This window comes from Schistocerca piceifrons, chromosome 3, assembly GCF_021461385.2.
Source record: "Schistocerca piceifrons isolate TAMUIC-IGC-003096 chromosome 3, iqSchPice1.1, whole genome shotgun sequence".
In the NCBI taxonomy this organism is placed as follows: domain Eukaryota; kingdom Metazoa; phylum Arthropoda; class Insecta; order Orthoptera; family Acrididae; genus Schistocerca; species Schistocerca piceifrons.
Window position 1 is genome coordinate 507,809,099 of NC_060140.1, and position 8,752 is coordinate 507,817,850.

At 43.0% G+C, this 8,752-nt stretch overlaps 1 non-coding gene across 1 annotated transcript; it reads left to right on the plus strand.

Moving 5' to 3' along the window:
* Positions 1-2,225: 2,225 nt before the first annotated feature.
* Positions 2,226-2,301, plus strand: Trnar-gcg. Its single transcript has one exon. It is a non-coding gene; the product is annotated as a tRNA-Arg (tRNA).
* Positions 2,302-8,752: the final 6,451 nt, after the last annotated feature.

The window sequence follows — 8,752 nt, forward strand, 5'->3', positions numbered from 1 at the left end:
TGGAGACTGAAAATGCACTGAGAAGTGTTAAAGTGTAATTTAAAGAGTTGGAATGGGATGAACGGCATCATGCAGAACAGTACATCGATGACCTCTGAGTATTTTCCATCTTGTCCACTCCAGGACATTTAGTTTCTGGGCTAAAGCTACCTATAACATCACTGTATGACGGTATGGTGATCATTGTGAAATCTGGTAGTCGATTAATTGAACTGCAACACTCCAAATTTGTTCGTCCTATCGGTGGTGCTATCTCCTGTGTTGGAAAGACTGAACTGTGTGCAGCCTTATGTTCAAACTGTGTATAAAGACATTATGAACTATCTACACACATATAGTGTGCATTTACAACACTGCATCAATGTGGTGTCTAAGGAAGAAGCTAAAGGAGAGAAGAACTCTCTACATGCAAGAAACCTTTATTTGCAAAGTACTGTACTGTTGTGGAGATTCAACCACTGAATTTCTACTAACGTATACCATTGTCGATGAGTAATAAAAAATATTATTGCAAATCTTTATTGTTTTTCTTATTTAACTACTCTGTCATTATATAAGATGAAGCCATTGTAGCTGAGTCAATAAGATCATTGTGCTATATTGGCAACAAATATTACTACTACTACTACTATTATTATTATTATTATTATTATTATTATTATTATTACAAGTGTTCATATTTCTATAAACGACCAATACACACCAAAACCTGATGTACTTAGTATCATGGGGGGGGGGGGGGGGGCGTGGAACATCAGGACTTCGCTGTAAGTGACTGGTCCTGTGATGGTGCAGAAGACGATCAGAAGAGGAGAAATGAGATACTCCTACCCAATAATATACAAGTGGTAATTATTGGCTCATCCAACTACAGCAAGACAAACGTTCTCTTTTCACTGCTAACACACCTTGATGGAGTCTGCTTCGAGCCTATACGCGTATTTTCAAAAACGCTGTTATTGCGAAAGATGCTGTAGGTTGTAGGTGGAGTAACCTTCGTGACATTCAGTCAAAGCAGTCAGATTCCTCTGCCAGAGAAAGTAAAGCCAAACACCATGTTCATATCTGACAATGTTGCTTTGAAACTAGGATCAAATTTTAAGATATTCCTGTTTTGGTCGTCATATAGGTGTTAACGTATTTCATTTGAAAGAAAAATATTCCACATTCCTGAAACAGCTAGTAAGGGATAATGCAAAACTCGTTATAACTTTCAAGCAATACACTTTGAATTTAAAGCCAATTCTACATCTACATCTACATGGATACTCTGCAATCACTTTTAAGTGCCTGGCAGAGGTTCATCGAACCACCTTCACAATAATTATCTTTCTGAGTGAGCTTAGGTTTACCTTACTTTATTATGATGGTCATTTCTCCCTATGAAGCCGGCGTCAAACAGAATATTTTTGCGTTGGGAGGAGAAAGTCAATGATTGAAATTTTGTCAGAAGATTCTGCCACAGCGAAAAACGCCTTTGTTTTAATGATGTCCACACAAAATCCTGTGTCATTTCAGTGAGACCCTCTCCCCTATTTCGCGATAGTACAAAACGTTCTGTCCTCCTTTGAATTTTTTCGATGTACTCCATCAATCCTATATGGCATGGACCCTGAGCTGCGCAGCTGTATTATGAAAGAGGACGGAGAAATATAGCGCTGGCTGTCTCTTTAGTAGATCTGTTACATTTTCTAAGCGTCCTGCCAATAAAACGCAGTCTTTTGCTAGCCCTCTCCACAATATTTTCTGTGTATTCCTTCCAGTTTAAGTTGTTCATAATTATAATTCGTAGGTATTTAGGTGAATTTACGGTTTTCAGATTTGACTGATTTATCTTGTAACTAAAGTTTAACGGATTCCTTTTACCACTCATGTTGATGACCTCGCACTTTTCGTTATTTAAGGTCAACTGCCAATTTTTGCACCATACAGATAGCTTTCCTAAATCATTTTGCAATTTGTTCTGATCTTCTGATGACTTTACTGGTTCATAAACGACAGCATCATCGACCTAAGTCAGATGCTAAGATTGTCTAATAAATCGTCTATGTGGATAAGGAACAGCATAAGGTCTAGAACACTACCTTGGGGAACGACAGAAATCAATTCTGCTTCACTCAATGACTTTCCATCAATTACTCTCCTGCGGGAGAGCTTCTGTTAAGTTTGGAAGGTAGGAGACGATGTACTAGCAGAAGTAAAGCTGTGAGGACGGGGCGTGAGTCGTGCTTGGGTAGCTCAGTTGGTAGAGCACTTGCCCGCGAAAAGCAAAGGTCCCGAGTTCGAGTCTCGGTCCGCACACAGTTCTAATCTGCCAGGAATTTTCATATCAGCGCACACTCCGCTGCAGAGTGAAACTCACATTATGGAGACAGTAGTTTGACATCTGTAGAAACCAGTATGCAAAAAATATCCCTGAAGGTATGTTATGATAAAGGTTTGGATGACTTACGGCAGACTGATCTTCTAGATATGCAAGCATATTCACCTTCAGATAATGGATTCATATATATTTTAATGATTATTAATGCATACTCCAAATTTCCCTGGATATTAACTGTTAAAACAAAAACGGAGAGGGATATCGTGGAGGTGTTCGAGTGTTTCTTGCAGACAGGGACTAACTGATGCCTGGACAACCTCCAAACTGATTACATTGGAGAGTTTTACAATAGGTATTTCAACATTGTGATGTAGCGGTATGGAATACATCACTACTCGACATTCACCCACGTGAGGGTGAATGTCGTGGAATGTCTGAATAGAACAACAAAAGGTCAAATGTAGATGCACTTTAATCTTTGCAGCTCATGCTAACAGACAGATATCCTCCCAGAAATAATTTCACAGTATAATTGAGCCAAACAAAGCACAATAAAACCGAGACCACTCGACGTTGTTGATAAAGGCCTCAGGGAGATGGTATACTATCATATTAAAATGCTGGATCCATGTAGACATAAATTTAATGTGCATGATTTGCTACATATCTTAAAACAAAAAACAGCATTTGAGAAGCCATATCTCTCAACCTGGTTGAGTGAGATATTCACAGTTTAAAAAGTGCAGAGAACGAATCCCCCAACTTACACCATAAAGGATAGCAGCGGCACTGAAATTTCAGGATGCTTTTACACAGTGGAAATGCTGAACAACTCAGAACCACATGCATTTCTCATAGAGCATGAGATAATACATTGAGGGAAGAGAGCACTAGTTGAATGGCTTGGTTTTCCAGCAACACAAAACACGACGCTGACGATTTGATATATAATGGGACGCACAGAGTACAACCAGCACAGTTCCGTAACATATACAGTAGCAGTCAAATTACAAGTGGCGCTGGTATTTTCAGCTAACTTCCAGCTGAATTGCTTGTTCTGGGGTATAATTACTGTGGAGCTGGTATGGAGCTTCTAAAGCGTTTCGCTTGCGGTGATAACGGAACTAACCTGCTTGACGAGGCACATTTGCAACACAACAATGCATATGCAAAACAGTCGTGAGGCTGCTGACCGAATTGTTTCTGATGAAGCCAAGGCAATGCATGTGAGAAAGGATATTGATATAGAGCAGCTCAGTGCAGCATTTGTAGTTGATAAAAGCAAGCATGGTAAAAATACGTAGGGCTTCGGCGTAAATTTCAAGCAAGTTATGTCATGCACTGAAGAAGAAGAAGAAGAAGCCGGTGCAGGGGTGTTTAAAAAACAGTTTCCTAATGGCGATGTGTGTGGACAAAAGTGCCCTGAAGAACAAAGGACCAGTTAAAGCACCTCTGGTTCTTATGATACCCAAGAAGGGAAACACAAAACTGCTGCTATTTTAGACATCATTGATCGAACATTAGTTGCTATTGAAAACAAAAACAAAGAATCACTTGTGAATGTATGCTTTCCCGGCGTATACAGCTGGCGAAGCGTTCTCGGGCTGTATTCCATTCCTGGACATACTAATCAGGAAGAAAGCGGATGGCACGCTGGGCCATTCAGTATATAGAAAAAAGACGCACACAGACCTGTACCTCCATGCAACCAGCTGCCACCATCCGGCGCAACGCCAGTCAGTACTGACCACCTTGGTAGATAGGGCGCACGTCATTTGTGACAAAGAAAGCCTCTCAGACGAATTACACCACCTAAGAGAGGTATTTCGGAAAAACGGGTACAGTGAAACACAGATTGGAGACAGGCTGACAAATTTCAGGAAGAGGAAGTTAACAAGAGACTCGCCTTTCTTCCATATTTGGGACCCACACCAGCCAAAATCGGGAGGCTATTAAGAAAATCAAACATAAATACCGTCTTCCGACCACCGCCGAAGACGAAAGAGCTGCTGCGCTCAGCTAAAGACCCACTCAAACTAAACACACCTGGTATATACAGCATTGCCTGCGAATGTGGTGTGCAGTACATTGGTCAAACGCAGCGCTGCATCTCTAAAAGGTGCGAGGAACACATCAGGTATGTTCGACTTGGACAGATAGAGAAATCTGCTATAGCTGAACATAGCATCAAAGAAAACCACACCTTTGATTTCGAAAACACCAGAGTGCTGTGCCGAGCCGGGAGCTATTGGGATAGCGTCATTAAAGAATCAATAGAAATACGGGTCCACGAGAATCTTGTGAACAGGGACGAAGGCTATCAACTGAGCGCGGCCTGGAATCCAGCATTAGCCGCAATACGCCAGGAACGCTACAAGAACCGTCCAGCTCACGAGACGCGATCAGAATGCTCTGACGGCGCACCCGCTTCCCCCTCCACCCCAGCTGCCGGCTCCTCTGGACCCAGCCTCCCGCGGCCAGGTGGTGGGGGGGCACACCGCAGGTATAAAGGGACCGGCATCCGCAAAGTCTCGGCACTTCGCCAGAAAATGATGAGTATGTCACTCGTCGAAACGTCGCAGTTTGAAAACACCGCCACCCGGCTGGAAGCCCGAGAACTCTTCGCCAAAGGATCACTTTTTTATGTGACTTAAGCAAGGCATTTTATTGCATTCCTGCTGACATCCTACTAAGGAAATTGGAATACTATGGGTTGCAAGAGAACACTTTCGCCATCATCATTTCTTACTTGAACAACAGGAAACAATTGATTTGTCAGGAGTATGCATTCTGCCTTGCTCAAGATAGACACAGGTGTTACCCAAGGATCTATCCTAAGACCCTTCTTTTTCATTGTTGCAATGAATGACCTGCCTTACGACATATCACATCCTGTCATATGTTACGCAGATTATACTACACTGTTTACCTCTCATCAGAACATCTCTGAACTCAATCACATAATAAAAGAATCTCTCGACATAGCTTTGGACTGGTTTACTGCTAATAAACTCTTACGTAATCCCGATAAAACACAACTGCACATACTAGGCATGACAAAGGATATAGAAACTAAATCAGTAAAACTTCTAGGTATTCACATTGACTCCAAACTTAATTGGCAATAACATATCAATCGTGTCTGAAAAATGATATCTCGGGTATCACACCTCTTCTTGAAACAAAGGGAGATGGTAAGCATGGATTACCTTCGGATGACATACTTTGGACTTTTCCAATCGCATATATCATGTGACTTCCCATACCAATATGATTTTAAAGCTATAAAAGGAAGTTTTGCGCTTAATTTGTAAGACAGGTCATTTGGAACACTGTCATCCACCAGGCTCAAAATGCTTTTATATATATATATATATATATACACTCCTGGAAATTGAAATAAGAACACCGTGAATTCATTGTCCCAGGAAGGGGAAACTTTATTGACACATTTCTGGGGTCAGATACATCACATGATCACACTGACAGAACCACAGGCACATAGACACAGGCAACAGAGCATGCACAATGTCGGCACTAGTACAGTGTATATCCACCTTTCGCAGCAATGCAGGCTGCTATTCTCCCATGGAGACGATCGTAGAGATGCTGGATGTAGTCCTGTGGAACGGCTTGCCATGCCATTTCCACCTGGCGCCTCAGTTGGACCAGCGTTCGTGCTGGACGTGCAGACCGCGTGAGACGACGCTTCATCCAGTCCCAAACATGCTCAATGGGGGACAGATCCGGAGATCTTGCTGGCCAGGGTAGTTGACTTACACCTTCTAGAGCACGTTGGGTGGCACGGGATACATGCGGACTTGCATTGTCCTGTTGGAACAGCAAGTTCCCTTGCCGGTCTAGGAATGGTAGAACGATGGGTTCGATGACGGTTTGGATGTACCGTGCACTATTCAGTGTCCCCTCGACGATCACCAGTGGTGTACGGCCAGTGTAGGAGATCGCTCCCCACACCATGATGCCGGGTGTTGGCCCTGTGTGCCTCGGTCGTATGCAGTCCTGATTGTGGCGCTCACCTGCACGGCGGCAAACACGCATACGACCATCATTGGCACCAAGGCAGAAGCGACTCTCATCGCTGAAGACGACACGTCTCCATTCGTCCCTCCATTCACGCCTGTCGCGACACCACTGGAGGCAGGCTGCACGATGTTGGGGCGTGAGCGGAAGACGGCCTAACGGTGTGCGGGACCGTAGCCCAGCTTCATGGAGACGGTTGCGAATGGTCCTCGCCGATACCCCAGGAGCAACAGTGTCCCTAATTTGCTGGGAAGTGGCGGTGCGGTCCCCTACGGCACTGCGTAGGATCCTACGGTCTTGGCGTGCATCCGTGCGTCGCTGCGGTCCGGTCCCAGGTCGACGGGCACGTGCACCTTCCGCCGACCACTGGCGACAACATCGATGTACTGTGGAGACCTCACGCCCCACGTGTTGAGCAATTCGGCGGTACGTCCACCCGGCCTCCCGCATGCCCACTGTACGCCCTCGCTCAAAGTCCGTCAACTGCACATACGGTTCACGTCCACGCTGTCGCGGCATGCTACCAGTGTTAAAGACTGCGATGGAGCTCCGTATGCCACGGCAAACTGGCTGACACTGACGGCGGCGGTGCACAAATGCTGCGCAGCTAGCGCCATTCGACGGCCAACACCGCGGTTCCTGGTGTGTCCGCTGTGCCTTGCGTGTGATCATTGCTTGTACAGCCCTCTCGCAGTGTCCGGAGCAAGTATGGTGGATCTGACACACCGGTGTCAATGTGTTCTTCTTTCCATTTCCAGGAGTGTATATATATTGCTGGACTTAAAATTAAAAATAATATGACAGAACTTCTTGTCAGGGGGAAGTTGATGAACACAATATTAGTTTTAAGTTGAAGTTAGATACAGCTAGGCACAGGAAATGACTGGAAATTCTCACAAATTAAACCCACTCAGAATTTTCAATAATTTACCAGTCTCTGCTCGGACTATGGATATAATTAGTTTTAAACATAAGTGGCACAACTGGTTAACAGATCACCGTTTTTGTGATATTAAAGAATACTTTGATTTACCAGGTTATTATATTCACTTTTAAAAACTGTTACTTCTAATTGTATTATTATGTACTGCATGAAACTTGTGGAACTAATGTTTAATGCTACACATTGTACTACTGTGCATTGTATATACTTTATCTTGATGAAACCCATACCATTGCAAAATGATTTATGGGTAATAAAGTTCTTGATTCTTGATTGTTGACATCATGAAGAATTATCCTCTTCCTCATTTTACCCTCACAGGTCTTTCAACGATGGGTTCATTGGCTGGTGGTGCTGTGACTATGGACTGCTAAGAATGCACAGAACTCCCAAGAGCAGCTAGGGGAAGGAGCAAATAGTAGACAAAGGGCTATACCTGAAACCATACAAGAAAGGACTAGGTCTCTTCATAATCAAAAAAAGCCTGTTCGCTTTCCTACCAGGTAGACAGCTTACAAATGCAGATCTGCTCAAGTTCGTTAGGAAAAATTCATGATTCTGTGGTATGTTTATACAGGATGCATTATTGAAGACTATGTGGAAACTCGGAGAATGTGGACTTGTGAATTTAGAAGTTGCTATGGGACCAAGAAACCACTGGGTGGTATGTGTCAAGAAAAATTCAAATAATGTAATATCGTCTACGGTTTTGACTCATTTGGAGACCTGCAGCCACCAAAAGAGTTCCAATGATGCTAGACCATCAGGAGATGTGTGTTCAATTTCTATTGCTACCAAGATTTTAATACTTACTTGTGTGGGCATCTGAGTATCATGTTCCTTCCAACGTATACGAAGAAGGATACACCCCTAAGGAGGTGCATAAAACACCCACTCATCAGTTGAGGTACAGATGTGATGTCATATACTCTAACTTTAAAAGAAGATCGTCAGTGCAACTGATTCAAGCAACAAAGAGTGGAGTATTGTGCTGACTCGACTGGATACAGTCAACAATACTCTGAATATCAAAGAGGCTAATAATAAAATTCATCTGGAAATAAACGGTGGAAAATATATTATAGAAATAGAACCAGGTTCATAAGATATTGACGATTTAAACGACGTTTTAAAATGGTAGGGCAAATGAATGTGCTATGTACAAACATCAACACATTTAAATCTGAAATGAAGATATCAAATGCAGCGGTTGAATTTAACCATAAAGTTTCAATAGAAGCTAGGTTTCACAGAAGGACATGTTTTGAAGGAGGACCCTGATAACTTTTACAGATCTGACTAATTAATAGATATACTTCCTGTCAGCGCAATCCATGGCGAATATAACATTGCAACAAACTCCTACCTCAACAACAGACTCATTCATACACTTCATGGATTCATTCCATTGGCTGAAAAAGGGTGTACAAGATCCCTATCAACAC